The 13,915-nt window shown below is 43.6% G+C and overlaps 1 protein-coding gene across 2 annotated transcripts in view; it reads right to left on the minus strand.

Moving 5' to 3' along the window:
• Nucleotides 1-6,858, minus strand: part of SPECC1 (sperm antigen with calponin homology and coiled-coil domains 1) — a 273,383-nt gene extending 266,525 nt beyond the window's left edge. The window contains exon 1 of one of the 2 annotated variants that reach the window (XM_029926752.1): nucleotides 6,785-6,858. The gene's annotated coding sequence lies outside the window, so the exon portion shown is untranslated. Of the gene's footprint in view, nucleotides 1-4,726; nucleotides 4,745-6,784 lie in introns of those variants that run through there. The other variant, XM_029926753.1, reaches the window with a different exon arrangement.
• Between the last annotated feature and the right edge of the window lie 7,057 nt (nucleotides 6,859-13,915).

Raw genomic sequence — 13,915 nt, forward strand, 5'->3', positions numbered from 1 at the left:
TAATATTGGCGGTTGGACTGACATAATGCACTAAATACATACTTTTGCCTTCCGGGTGGCCTAAAAATCCATGGAATGGCCAAAATATTATTTTTTAAATATTAAATTGATAAGAGACCTAGAAAAAAAAACAGTGCCAATGGCTAACCAGAATGTCTAAGAACTTTCTGAAAGGTAGAGAGTACTCGAACGAGATGCCTGAGCAAACCACCGCCCCCCACACACCTGGGGGGAGGCTGTCACGCAGCGGGAAATGGTAAGGGGCTTCAGGATCTGAATGGGCGGAGAGAAGGCGGTGCGGGGATGGAACGGGACGACCTGATGAGCCCGGGAACGACAGTCAGATCGGCCAGGCCCACTGGACCCTTCCCCGCATACACTGAGCAGCCTATGACAAACGCTCCCCCACCTCCACTATCACCCCACTCAGCAGCACCGAGCAACTTCCGCAATCACCCGAGATGGCCTACGGCAAACAGGGCAGGCGGGAAAGTGGGAATTCTCAAACTTAAAGACGGGCATCAAAGGGAGAGCCACTGAGTTTTTATTCAATGTCACAAAATGGGGACAGCAAGTCAATAGAACATATACCCAAGCAAGAGAGTTAGGAGAGCACGTAGAAGAAATTATTAAGACATCCATAGGAAGATTGAAGGGGACGGTCTATCTGGGAACAGAAAGCAGCTGAGAGGTGAAGATCTTTACACTGTGAAATAAAAAAGCAGGGGGAGGGGCAGTACGTGGAACAATGATATTATTGGTGCAAAATGAAAAGGGGGAATTAAGAATCATATTTATATCTAATTGTACTTGCACAAGGAGACCTTGGAGGGACATATACGAAACTAATAACATGTTACCTGCTTGTGTGGTGAGGGAGAACTAGGCAGATGGGGGAAAGGGATGGTCAGAGATCTTTCATGAATACCTTTTTAGTACAGAATGTTTTTTTAATGTTTTATTTATTTTTGAGAGAGAGACGGAGACAAAGTGTAAGCGGGGGAGGGGCAGAGAGAGGGAGACACAGAATCTGAAGCAGGCTCCAGGCTCTGAGCTGTCAGCACAGAGCCCGATACAGGCTCGAACCCACAAACCATGAGATTACCACTTGAGCGGAAGTCGGATGCTTAACTGACTGAGCCACCCAGGCACCCCATATATGGTATTGTTTTTGAACAATTAATATCTTATCTATTCTAAAAACTAAATTTTACAACCTTGAAAGTTAAATATATGGTAATCAACATTGAAGACAGTCAACAGACAGACTGCAAAGTTGACTGGACAAAGCCAAACACTACATTTGTGAGTAGGAGAATCCAAGCCAAGGAATCTCCCAGAATGCAGCCCATAAAGATAAGGAGGCAGATCATTTGAGAAGAAAGTCCAGAAACATGAAAGATAAATCAAGAAATTCTGATACCCATTTAATTCCAGAAAAAGAAAGTGGAAGAGAATGGAAGCAAGGAAATACTCAAAGAGAAAGCTCCCCTGTGCCACAGAAATGCGTCAATCTTTGGAAAGAAAGGGACCACTAAGCACTCAGCAGAAAGAGCAAAAGAGAACTATCCCCTTGCACAAATACTGAAATTTTCCAACACCAAGAAAAAAGAAAAATAAAATGGTAACGCTTCAGAGAAAATAAACAGGTTAACTACCAAGAAATGGAAATCAGACTGTAGAAATTTCTCATCCACAACACTAGATACCAGCAGATAGTGAAGAATTATCTTCAAAATGCAGAGGTTTTTAACCTAGAATCCTATCCTCAGCCAAGAGTACTTAGGCAGAAAGCAAAATAAAAAATATTTTAAACATGCTCAGAAAATTTACCATCCACAAAATCTCAGGTGATAAAACAAAGTTACTTAAGGATTCATTTAAGGAATAATGAATCCACAAAGTAGAAAAACAAGTGATGAAAGAACCAAAGATGAGCAAATAATCGGTAAAACATGGCTGCTTATGCATAATGTAAAGAAAAATCCCACACAATCTTAATATGAGACAGAATTAAAATCCTGTTAAGGTTCATTCTTGCTTAAGTCACGAAGGGTTCATATATACAATTATCTTCAAACATCGAGGCAAAAAAAGGTTTAAATATGTGTGAAAATTTAAGGATAGCAAAAGAGCTCGATTTCATTTATCTTCGGGGAACTACAAATTGAAACCATAATGTGATACCCACCAGGATGACTAAAATAGAAAAGACAGAAATTACCAAGAGATGGCAAGAATGGGCAGCAATCACATATGGTTCTCGGGTACATTACTTAGAAACTGTCAATATTTACTTAAACTCAGTGCACATGCTATGACCAAGCAATTCCCTTCCTAGATATATATACTCAACAGAAATGCATATATTCATTCAACAAATGACATGTACTAGAATGTTCAGAGCAGCACTATTCACGATATCCCCAAGCTGCAAACAGCCCAGATGTCAGTCATGTAAAATGGATATCCACACCATGGAACACATGCAGCAATGAGAATGGACAAGCCACAGCTACACTCAGAACTACAGACAAATCACACAACTGTAAGGTTGAACCCAAGAAGCCCGATATAAAAAAGTACACACTATATGATTCTATTGATGTAAAGTATGAAAATAGGTAAAACGAATCTATTGTGTTAGAAATCAAGACAGTAGTTCTCCTTGGGGGTGGGACACAGGAGGGCAGAATCTGGAATGTTGAAAAAGTTTTTTCTTGTTCTGAGTGTGGGTTACATGTGTGTTCAGCTCATCCAAATTCTTGGAGCTACACACTTTAATATGTGCGTACCTTTAAACATTTATATTGTATCTCCACAAGGGGTGTCTGGGTGGCTCAGTCAGGACTTCCGACTCTTGATTTTGGCTCAGGTCATGATCTCACAGTTCGTGAAATTGAGCCGGGTGTCAGCATCTGCTCAGACATCCAGGGGCTGCCTGGGATTCTCTTTCACCCTCTCTGTTTGCCCTACCCTACACATGCGCGAATGCTCTTTCTCTCTCAAAATAAATAAATTTTATTTTAAAGAAATTAAAAAGCGTCTAAAAACATAACTTCAAAAATACATGTAAATAGATAAGCACTGTTTATGGGTGGCCTGTAAGTATCTATATTATAACTAATAGAAATAGAACAAAAGAAATCCACTGGCAATCACAGAGGAAAATTTTAACACAACTCTCAGAATCAACAGGACAAACAGAGAAAAAGTAAGCTAAAGAAGCAGAGAACATAATTTGTAATTAATAAATGAAATAAATCTACAATTTCATGAAGAAAAATGTCGCAAAAACAGACAGCCATTAGGTTACAAACTAATTTCCGTTTTCTCATCTCTAACTTTCTTTTAGCAATACCACAGACTAGAGATCCCAAAGCCTTCTAACCGCAAAACATCTTTAAAAATTGCTAGGGGAAATGAAGTTGCTTTTACAACACCAAAGACTTAATCATCCATTTCCTATATAAAAGGTAGCTACTTTTTTGCATGGACATCAAGTATACTGTAGTATAGAGGTGGAATTTAAGGAAAGGGATTAAGCAGGCTGTGTTGTAGCTTATGGGCAAGTAACAAATTGTATCATTTATCTTGAATGTATCATAGATAAGCTGCCATATAACGATTGCCACTTCAGATAGCTGTGAAATTAGGTGATTAACTAGTTGTTACTTAACCTTCTAATTTCTGTATAAGTCTAATTACATGAAATAGAAGTGGGGGTTTTGATTTTTTACTTTGCTTTTCTGTTTGGAGTGTAATTGTAACTACGGTAGTGTAAATGATGGAAAATAATTGCATATGTTAATAAAAATAAACAGAACAAGAAAAAAAATTGCTAGGGGAAAACAAATCTAAACTAAACTAAACTAAAACAACTTTGACTAGAGAAACCTAGTGAAGCCAAAATTCAAGACTGTAGGCAAAATAAAGGCATTATCAGATATTATAAGAACAGAGAAAGCATCATCACTGAAGGAACCTCTAAAGAATGTACTGTAGAGAGAAGGACAATGATTCCAAGAATAGCTGCGATATAAGAAGGAATGGAGAGTGAAGAAAATAGGCAAACAGGTAAATAAATCTAATAAATATTGACCCAGAAAATGGGTATAATAACATCAGCAATAATGTCCAATTTAAAGGATTAAAGTAATAACAGAGCTTACTGCCAAATGGGAGGTAACTGGACTGAAAATATTACAAGTCCCTGCCTTGTTCAAAAAGAGGACTGAGGGGCGCCTGGGTGGCTCAGTCGGTTAAGCCTCCGGCTTCGGCTCAGGTCAGATCTCACGTTCGTGGGTTCGAGCCCCGCGTCAGGCTCTGGGCTGACAGCTAGCTCAGAGCCTGGAGCCTGCTTCTGGTTCTGTGTCTCCTTCTCTCTCTGCCCCTCCCCCTCTCATGCTCTGTCTCTCTCTGTATCAAAAATAAATAAAACATTAAAAAAATGTTTTTAAAAACAAAAAGAGGACTGATTGATTACATAAGTGATCTAAGCCTTCAAATTCAGAAGGGTAGAACTTGCAAAAATAAACTCAAAGTAAGTAGAAAGATTAAGAATTTAAGTTAATGATGTAAAAAAATGAAATTAACAGGATTAATCAGTAAGTCCAGAACAGGCTCTTTGGAAAGACCATAAAGTAAGCAAGCAGGAAGCAAGGCTGACCAATCAAAAAAGAGAAAAGGCGCACACACAGGAGAGTGAATGAGACAAAGAACATACCGTAAGTGTGGAAGAGCTGCCACGGAAGACGGATGCAACATCGCGCGAACACACAGTAAACTTCAATAATGTTAAAGATTTTCTGGGAAGATATAAAGTATTAGGTTGACTTTGGAGAAACAGAGAACCCGAGAAAAATCAATGATCATGAAAAAAATAGAAAAGATAGTTAAGTACTGATATTAACTTCTTAAAAAATACGATCACCAGCAGCCCAGGCAGCTTGCTGTCAGATTCTGCCAAACTTCAAGGAACAGATAATTCTTCTCCACAGCAGGGGAAAATGATGGAAAACTTCCCAACGGTATCAGTGAGGACAGCATAATTATAAACTCACCCCCCAAAAAAAAGGATGGGAGCAGGAGGGAAAAGTTACCGATCTCACTTATAAATACTAAAACTCTAATTAAATGTTAGCTTACTGAATCTGTCAAACAACCCAAAAGTTTAGGATTTTAGAGACAGAAAATCTAGCAGTATAATCACTGATGTTAATCAGTTTTAAGAAGAAAACTACCCAGTCATATGGATACATGCAATACAAAAGTTCTTGGGGGGATGGGAGGAAGCAACACCAACTCCTAACTTTTTAAACCCTTAGTAATTAAGCATAAATGAAAACTAACCTAATTGACAAGAAGACATTTAGTGCAGATCCCATCGGATCACTCCCCAAAACCAAGCCCCAAACAAACTGTCCTATTTAACCTTAATAGCCAGGGCTGGAGAGAGTGGTCAATGCAAGATAAGAAATAAGAAGTACATACATTGGTAAGAGATGTCTGCTCCTTTTTAACAGATGATGAGAGAGTATTTACCTAACCACAACTGAACAAGTCAACTGAAAAACTAAGAAAACTGGTAAGAGTTTAGTATGAACGCTCAGCTTCAGATCTCGCCTAAATGAAACGTGCTTGCTTTCTCAAAGGTACAAATGCAAAGCTATTTTCTGTAGACTAAGGCATTAAGGTTGACAAACTTGCTCTGTCTCCTCCCCCACCTCAAACGTTGCAACAGCTTCGTGTTTGCAACCGGATAACAAAAATCTTCTCAATCCAAAATTTGTCCTGAAGGGTTGAGCGGTGCCTCCGCTCGAAAACACTTTATCTCCGGCCTCCAGCTACCGCAGTTACTAATGGATAAGCATGTCAACCAGCTCAACATAATTCTTCCGATAGAGGGCAAGGAAGAGCACCTTCGCAGGAATTTTTTTTTCAAGCCTTATACTGCTTATTATATAAACTTACTGCTGGCAATTGCAGCTCGCGCAAAATAAAAAGATATTCAGGGTCAAACTCCCTTTAAAAAAAATAATAAGGACCCAAAACTCATTTTATTTCAAACTCATTTGGGAAGGAGGTTGTTTCTGTTGCACTCCTGACAGGCTCCGCATCACCGGGCCACCCCTAAGCATCAAGCGGTCCCCCCGGGGCTCACAGGTGCACTGCGCTGTGGTACCAGCGGGCTGACCCGGGAGACGCCCGGCCAGCGCCTTCCCTGGTCACTCCAGGCCAACAGGAGGACGGGAGCTCTATGGACGCGGAGGATGGCCAAGCGTCACTCGGTCCCCGACACACACAGCATCCCCAGGACAGCACCAGAAAGGGGCGGGAGGCTCCGGGGGCCCCGGGGAGCCCCGGCCGGGCGTGCCCACGCACCTGTCCCACCGCGGCCATGGTCGGGGGCACCTCTCAGGGCCGCAGTCCACGGGAGTCACCTGGCCCTCTGTCCTGGGCTCCTGCGCCAACCCCTGGGGCCCGGAGGGGAGGGGGGCGGCCCCCTGCCGCTGCCACCTGCGGCACGGGTCCCGCAGGTCCCGGGCTTGGTGGGCAGGACGGGGCAGGAGGTCCGTCCCGGGCTGGGGGCGGGACCCGCTGGGCGGAGGGGGACCTGGACCACCGCGGTGACAACGGCCACAGCGCGTCTTCCCTCTCGGACAGACAGTCCTGCGCCCCAGCGCCTGGACCCTCCTCGCACCCCAGGGTTCGCCCGCCGGACTCGGGAAGACGACGCAGCTGAGGCGCAAAGCGGCCGGCGACCAGCGCGGCTCCTACTCACCGGCTCCGCTCGCTCCCGCCGCGCCGCCGCAGCCCGCAGCCGCCGCGGCTCCCCGAGCTCACACGGATGCTCCTCCAAAGGTCCCTGGGATCCTACCCGCGCCTCCCGCAGCCGCCTCCAGGGGGCGGGCGGGAGCCGGCGCGGGGCATGCTGGGAGATGTAGTCCTGGGACCCCTGCAGACTCGCTCTCCGCAGCTCTCCATCCGCAAATTGGTGGTGGTCCTTTCTTCCTCCGTGCTTCCTCTTTGTTTCCCTCAAGGGCTGACCTCCGCTTCTAACTAATAAATGTTGGAGCGCGCCAGTCGAGCCCTGGGCCTCCTCTCCTCGTTCTAGATAAGTGGTTCTCAAAATGTGGTACCTGGACCAGCAGCTTCAGCATCATCTGGGAACTTGGTAAAAATGCCAGTTCTCCGTCACAGGGAGGCTATTCGGTTTTTCCTGTATCAAAAACTGGGGGTGGGGCCCAGAAATCTGCATTTTGAAAGCCCTTCAAGTCATTATAATTGCTCTCCACACCACCCCTTGCCAAGGTACTTAACATTACACCTGTGGCATTAGTTACCCACGCACATACACCTGCATGTCCCTAGGTACACTGAGGGAGACCCAGACAGTTTATGTCCAGCCCAGACCTCTTCTCTGACCCAGCCCTCATTGTCTCAATGTCCACCCAACATCTCCTCCAGGAAGCCTCTGAGACACCTGAAATCCAACCGGGTCACAACCAAATTCATGACCTTTACTTTCCTCCAGCTAGTTCTCCTCCATCGCACCTATGGCCACAGGCTGAAAACTGCCCACTGCATTTATAGACACAGAAGTCACTAAAACCGTAGTGAAAGCTACAGGGGTGGGATGCCAAGAACCCTGAGTCATATTTGAAGGAGAGAGGATCAAATGAGGAGAGAGGAATAGAGAAGGCAGGAAGAATAACCAACTCCTGCAAGACGTGGTGGGGAAGGGAAGAAGAGGCATTGGTGGTTGGGGATGAAAGTGTGTCTGAGGAAGATTTTTTTAAAGATGTTTAAATATTTATGAAAAGAATCCAGTTGAGAGAGACCTTCTGACAATACAGGAGAGGAAAGGGCATTTCATACTGTATAATTGCTGAAAAGATGGTATATATGTGCGGGTGGAGGTCAAGTCCCAGGCACAAGTAGAGGGATGAGCCTAGACTAGTGGTTCTCAACCAGGGGTGAGTTACCTCCCACCCTGACCCAGGAAAACGTGCTAATGTCTGTCGACAGTTTTGATTGTCATGACTGACGGTGCTATTGGCATCTAATGAGTAGAGGCCAGGGATGCTGTGAAATATCTTGCAATGCATAACTCCTCACACACACACACACACACACACACACACACACACACACACACACAAGAATGTTCCAGCCTAAAATGTCAGTGATACTGAAATTAAGAAATCCTGGCTTGGACAGCAGCCGATTCTGTTGTATGAGGGAGGCAGGAAGAAAGAAAGAAGAGTTTTCTCTGGAAAGGAAGAGAGGAAGTTGTTTATGAGGATAGATAGGTGTGACGTGTGTGTGTGTGTGTGTGTGTGTGTGTGTGTGTGTGTGTGTGTAATGCTGAATCATAGGATCTAAGCTCCATAAGAAGAGAAGCAGAAGAGGGAAAGAGCTGAACAGGGGGAAGTAGTGGGTTCAACAGACTGGGAATTTTGATGGGGGTCTGAGATTTATTTATTTTATTGGAAGGAACATCTGGTAAGATAATAGACATGGTAGCCGATGACCAGGTCAGGATGTGAGGACGGATGGCTGAAGCGGAGGGGAGGCAGGGCCACCCTTACGTAGTTTGTGCAGTGAGCAGCGCAGCCCTCCGGGTGTAGAGGGGTGAGTAAAGGAGCTGAGGTCATACACGTGGATGTGGAAGCAGCCGTACACACAGCAGCACACTTTCTGCATCACTGTGAGTGATGTCTTCGGTGAATGAGAAAGTAGCAGGACTGGGCGCCTGGGCGGCTCAGTTGGTTAGGTGTCCAACTTCGGCTCAGGTTATGATCAAATGGTTCGTGAGTTCAAGTCCTGCGTCAGTCTCTGTGCTGACAGCTCAGAGCCTAGAGCCTGCTTCTGATTCTGTGTCTCCCTCTCTCTGCCTCTCCCCTGCTCATGCTCTGTCTCTCTTTCTCTCAAAGATAAACATTAAAAAATAAATAAATAAAATAATCTTTATAAATAGGTAAACAAATAAATAATTTTTAAGGGAGCGTGTTAGAGTTTTAAAATTTCCAGGGATTAGAGTCTTTTGTTTCCAATTGGGGCATTAAGGATTTATTTCATTGTGATCAGAGATAGGAGACCAATGTTGTCTGTACTCTTTTGCATCTTTTAAACACTTGAGTTTTCTTTGTGGCCTAAAGTCATTTTTTGTGAATGGTTTAAGGGCCCTGGAAATGAATGCATAGTCTGTTTTTGGCATACAGACTGTAATACACATCAATGAAATATAACTTATTAATTGTGTCATGTGGGCCTTCCATGTCCTTACATGTATTTTGACCTGATATAATCTGAGAGAAGTAATTTAAACCTTTGCACTATCTGGAGACCTGGGTGGCCCGGTTGGTTGAGTGTCTAACTTCACTTAGGTCACAATCTGTGGGTTCGTGAGTTCAAGCCCCGTATCAGGCTCGCTGCTGTCAGCACAGAGCACCCTTCAGATCCTCTGTCCCTCATTCTCTCTGCCCCTTCCCCACTCATGTTCTCTCTCAGAAATAAAGCAAACATTAAAAAAAAACTCTAGGGGGACTCCTGGGTGGCTCAGTCGGTTGAGCTTCTGGATTCAGCTCAGGTCATGATCTCACAGTTCATGGGTTCAAGCCCCGCATCAGGCTCTATGCTGACGCCAGCTCAGAGCCTGGAGCCTGCCTCAGATTCTGTGTCTCCCTCTTTCTCTGCACCTGGCCCATTCATGCTCTCTCTCCTTCTCTCTCTCAAAAATAAATAAACATTTTTAAAAAATTACAAATAAATAAATAAATAATTTAAAAACTTTACTACTGCTGTGTTTTTATTTCTCCTTATTTATGTGGAGTCCTGCTTTATAAATGATGATGCTATGTTATCTGTGCATATTTATCCCTATATTCTTGTGAATTGTCCCTTTAAATTAAAACAACATTTATCTCATTTGATGTTTTTGACCTTTGCCCTGATTTTAACCTTGTCCAGTGTTATGACAAGCCTACTAAATTTTGTTTGCCTTTAGCCCAATATAGCTTTGCCCTTCTGTTTTCATCTTTCCTGATCCCTTTGTTCTCGGCGAATTGCTTGCATTGAACACCAAGTTTTGTTTTGTGATTTAATCTGAAACTCTTTTTTCTTGGGATAGATGGGTTTAGCCCTATTCATGTGATGGTTCTGTTGTTTTATGCTGTGTTTTCATAGCCTTTCAAGTTCTTCTTTACCCTTTTATTATGTGCTTGGTGTTTGCTTTGCTGTTTTAGGTGTGTTTCTTCCAAGGATCTGAAAGGCTCAAGTTTTATTCAGCTTGACGACTGTAACTGTGCATAATGCCCTCAGTCCTCTGCTGCTCACGCTCTCTCTGTTTACTCCCTGGTGAACAATGATAACATGGTACGTTTCCTTTTTCTTTATCCCTCCTCTATCTCCATGTCCGATGTCAAAGGATTTTATATATTTCTTTAGTGTTTGCTTTTTTCTTTTTCTTTTTGAGAGAGAGAGAGAGAGAGAAAGAGAGAGAGACTGAATGAGCTGGGCGAGGGGCACACAGAGAGAGGGGACAGAGGATCGGAAGCAGGCTCTGTGCTGACAGCAGCGAGCCCCACGCAGGGCTTGAATTCATGAACCCCAAGATCATGGCCTGAGCTGAAGTCGGATGCTCAACCAACTGAGCCACCCAACCGACCCCAGTGTTCGCTTTTATCTTAAAATTAAATGTTTACACATACTTCTATTACTTGATTAAAACATTTTTTTAATGTTTATTTTTGAGAGAGGAAGAGACAGAGCACAAGTGGAGGAGGGGCAGAGAGAGAGGGAGACACAGAATCTGAAGCAGGCTCCAGGCTCTGAGCTGTCAGCACAGAGCCCGACACGGGGCTCAAACCCACAAACTGCAAGATCATGACCTGAGCTGAAGTCAGATGCTTAATCAACTGAGCCACACAGGTGCCCCTTGATTTTTTTTTAGCAGCTTTAAATGAGATATTTCCATCCCTGGCTATAAAAAAAATCAAGAAACCAATGTGCTTTAAATACATCTGCCTTTACTCTCCCTTCTTGTCCCAAATTTTGTTAGACCAGTTCTACATTACTGGGTCTGTGAAGTCGTACATTCTGCTCTGTAAGCATCAGCCCCACATTTGTCCTCATATGGGTCCTCCAGCTAAGTGGACTCAGAATCCCTACAGTGATTGCATCAAAGTGTCCCCACCCGGCTCGCCATGCACTTATTTTGTGGCATCCCGTCTTGTGATCTCATCTTGAGATCCCCCATCCTGTGAAGATCCTGCTTTCATAGTTTTTTCAAACACAATTTCTGGAAATGATAGTCTCTGAGTTTTTCGTGTTCAAAAACATTTGTCACCTTTATCCTGAAAAAGTTTGGCTGAATATGAAATTCTTGGGCGGTACTTTATTTCTTGAGATGTGTACATATTACCATTGTCTTCTCTGCCACGATGATATCCAAAACCAACGTGATTTCTTTTTTTCTTACAAGCAATGTAATCGCCTCGCTGCCCCAAGAATTACTTCTTTGTTTATGAAATCCATGAACTTCACTGTTACACATTTTGGAACTACCATTGTGGGTCGAGAGTTCCCAGGACACAGTGGATTGGCTGTGTGAATTCTAACTCACCTTTTTAATCTGGCCATTTTTCTTAAATTTTTTTTCTTTTTTAAGTAATCTCTACATTCAGCATGGGGCTGGAACTCGCCACCCCAAGATCAAGAGTGGCATGGCTTGCTGACTGAGCCAGCCAGACATCCTCAAAATGAATACTGAGGAGGAGTCATGTTTTTGTCATAGGACCACCTGATGACTAGTTCATTCCACAAATTGTTTAGCACACACTCATTAAGCAACTCTAAGCCAAGCACTGTTCTGGGCCCAGGGACTAGAGGTTTTTGGTTTTGTTTTGCTTTGTTTTGTTTTGTTTTAAGTAAGTTCTATGCCAACGTGGCATAGAACTCACTACCCCAAGATCAAGAGTCACATACTCTACCAAATGAGCCAATCAGGCACCCCACTGCTCTTAAATCTTTAAATATTTGTTCTAAAACATTATTTTCATTTAATTCTAGGGTAAATAAGCACCCTATTCCCATTGTTCCTGGGAAGGGCTTTATGTATTCAAGTCCACCCTGACCTTGGTAGTGAACTTGGCCAGTTAGTTTTCTTCCATCTGATTTCAGGTGCTCTTGTCAGTCCTCCCCTGTTTTTGTTTGTTTGTCTGAGAGAGAGAAAGAGAGAGCAGGGAAGGGCCAGAGGGAAAGGGAGAGAGAATCTTAAGCAGGCTCCATGCTCTAGGGCGGAGCCCGACAGGGGGCTCCATCTCACGGCAATGAGATCATGATCCGAGCTGAAATCAAGCTAACCAACCAACCACCCGGGCACCCTGGCCCTCCCCTGTTTTACAGTTGGGGATTTCACTGCCTCCAAGCTGCATGAAAGATGGTACCTACGTTTGTGTCTCATACTCTTCCTTCCTTAGGTAATTTCTGAAAGAGAAGTGGGAAATTTCAACTGTATTTCACCATATCCAAGCCAGATCCATTTTCAGTCCTTTCTCCAGACTATTGTATTATTTTAATTTCCCTTCTGTTAGGATGATCACTGGTCACCCAAACCAGAATAGTGGGAGCAAAAGATGGTGACATTGATATGATGACATTACTATGACTTCTAAGAATCCCTGGGGATTATCTCTGGGAAAGCAGGAGGCCACCCTACCTGAGGGGCTATTGAGTTTTGATTATTGAGTTTGGAGTTTCTGTTTCTTTTCAACTGCACAGTTTGTCCCCCCACCCCAACCCCCACCCCATCCAGCAGTGTTAGAGTCCACTCATCCTCTGGAAAACACCACCCACCCATCCTCAGTCTAGACAGGCATTAGATGGAGTGGTTCAGGGTCCCTATCCTTGGGCATATGGAAGGTATTGTGGATTCGGCCCCTAAACTAGAAGCTCGCTTAGATGGGTGCCTGTGTCCTCTCACCTCTGTCCATGGGTCGCTGCACATAACCTGGAACCCCAGGCAAGGACTGGCAGCAGCTAGTTCCTTCAGGAGCCAAGACCCCCCCTGCCACAGCCCCATCTCCATGAGGCAGTTTTAGATCCTGTTACCCACAGAATTGAACTCCTAGCCTTCTCTGCCTTTTCCAGACCCAGGGTCCTGCAGTCCAGTGGCTTCAGACCAGCACCCCACTTTGTATTTCGGCCCTACTTCTAATCCCTGGAGATCTGCTCAATGTCTTTGAGTCTGATGTTATACTCAATTTTGTTCTTTTTCTATTTCTTTGCTATATTTAAGGGATGAGCTTATAGTGCTATATTTAATAGAAATCTCTGTATGATTTCTACTTTGGGAAATGTTTCATTCATAAATGTTAGGCCACAAAGAAAAATCTCAAAAAATTCCAAAAATCAACAATCACACTGACCCACAGTGCAGTAAAATTATAAATTAACCACAATGTGATGTTAGAAATCACTCGAGTCAGGGAAGAAAGAGGAAATAAATGCCACAATTACAAACTTCCTAGAAATGAATTTCAACATGAGAGTTATCGATCAAACAATGTTGGTTGGCAGCATTTATATCTCTGACATACTTTACGTTTCACATTTTTAAAAAATTGTCTCTCTCCAGCTAGAATGTATGCTTTCCGTAAGAAGGCACTTGGTTTCATTTTGTTCATTGCTGTTCTGTTCATTCTCTTCATCCCCTATGGCGGAAACACTCGGTTTACATAGTAAGCACTCAATAAATATTTGTGAAATGAATTAAGTGTTGAACAGTTAGTCTCACATGGGCAAGACTGGTTCAACATTAGAGAATTTGTTCGGGTTGGCAGACAGCCTCTCCTTTGCTGTCCTGCCCACCACTCCCTTTCAGCATATTTGATAAAGTTCTATCTCATTA

The sequence above is a fragment of the Suricata suricatta genome, chromosome 17, assembly GCF_006229205.1.
Source record: "Suricata suricatta isolate VVHF042 chromosome 17, meerkat_22Aug2017_6uvM2_HiC, whole genome shotgun sequence".
NCBI lineage: Eukaryota > Metazoa > Chordata > Mammalia > Carnivora > Herpestidae > Suricata > Suricata suricatta.